We start from the raw sequence: 1,365 nt of genomic DNA on the forward strand, positions 1-1,365 counted from the left end.
TGTGTATTCTGGACACGTATAGGGTCCAGATGTGTTATTCTGACAGCCTGACTGACACGGACCCGATGTGTAATATTCTGGACATGTATGGGACCAGATGTGTGTATCTTGGACACGATAGGGTCCGATGTGATATGCTGGACCGTATTAGGACCCGATGTGTGTATTCGCACGTATAGTGACCAATGTGTATATTCTGGACATGTATGGGACCGAGATGTGTATATTTGGACATGTATGGGACCCAGATGTGTGTATTTTGGAGCATGTATAGGACCCAGATGTATGGGCGTTGTTTGGGCACATACACCACCTGACTGGGGAGTTTGGGAAGCCCAGGAGTGTTACGAGAGGACCCTGGACTTTGTGACGGATGCCACAGACACACAACCCCATCTACCTGCGCCTGGGATCCATCTACCTGCAGGAAGGGGAGGTGAGATGGACAGGGGGTGGGGTGCACACACACACCTGGGACCTGAGAACAATGTATACTACTGGGGATATATTAGGAGTTGGTAGTTGTTTTGGTGGGAAACTGAACAATACATTATTCTAAAATATTAAAGTTACCCACTAATTAAATCCCTGTAATTAATGTCCCTAGGAGTGTGTGAGATTCATGGTTTTTGGTCTGTTAGTTTGACTCTGCACTCGTCCACCATTGGGTGTATGTCTCCAGCTCCTAACCACCGATGTGTGCCACATGATTGAAATTAACATTTAATGTTTAACACTTTAAGTTTCAGAGGGCGAAAACTACTTACCTGCGCGCCTGCAAGAGCTCCCCCTCCTGCCTCACCTGGCTGGACTAGGGATCGCCTGTTACCGGGTAAAATACCATTTCTACTCTTCCCAAGCTCCTCTAAGAAATGACTACTCTCTTTTGATATGTATCAGGATTTTTGTGTGTATGTGCATTTTTATTATTATTTAACCTTTTATTTAAACAGCCGTAGTTAGGCAATAGGCCATACGTTCTTAGTTGCTTGTGTGTGTTGTGTGTGTGTGTGTGTGTGGTGCCCACGCACAGCTAGGGGAGCTGACTGAAGCAGAGATGCACTGACAGAGGCCAACATCCTGACAACGGGAACGCGGAGGTGTGGGGTTACCTGTCTCTAGTTTGTTTGCAGGTGAGCATCGCCAGTCTAAGAAATACGAATCCATAAAACGGTTCCCCCAATTCAAGTCAGATTGCCAGAGTTTGAGGTTTCAAACCCTTTTCTATGGATTGTGTTTCTATGATCCAAACCTTATGATGTCACCACCATAGAATTACATATCGAATGAAAGGATCTTGTTGCTTACATCTTGTTTATGTGGGACTGAGTGCTATAGTATATACACAGTACAGTAATAGTGTGT

At 45.1% G+C, this 1,365-nt stretch overlaps 1 long non-coding RNA gene across 1 annotated transcript; it reads left to right on the forward strand.

Moving 5' to 3' along the window:
- The first annotated feature begins 278 nt into the window (after positions 1-278).
- LOC112075193 (uncharacterized) lies at positions 279-1,084 on the forward strand. Its single transcript, XR_002894938.2, has 3 exons — positions 279-436; positions 744-832; positions 1,034-1,084. It is a non-coding gene; the product is annotated as an uncharacterized lncRNA (long non-coding RNA).
- Positions 1,085-1,365: the final 281 nt, after the last annotated feature.

This window comes from Salvelinus sp. IW2-2015, unplaced genomic scaffold (assembly GCF_002910315.2).
Source record: "Salvelinus sp. IW2-2015 unplaced genomic scaffold, ASM291031v2 Un_scaffold3020, whole genome shotgun sequence".
Taxonomy (NCBI): Eukaryota; Metazoa; Chordata; class Actinopteri; order Salmoniformes; family Salmonidae; genus Salvelinus; species Salvelinus sp. IW2-2015.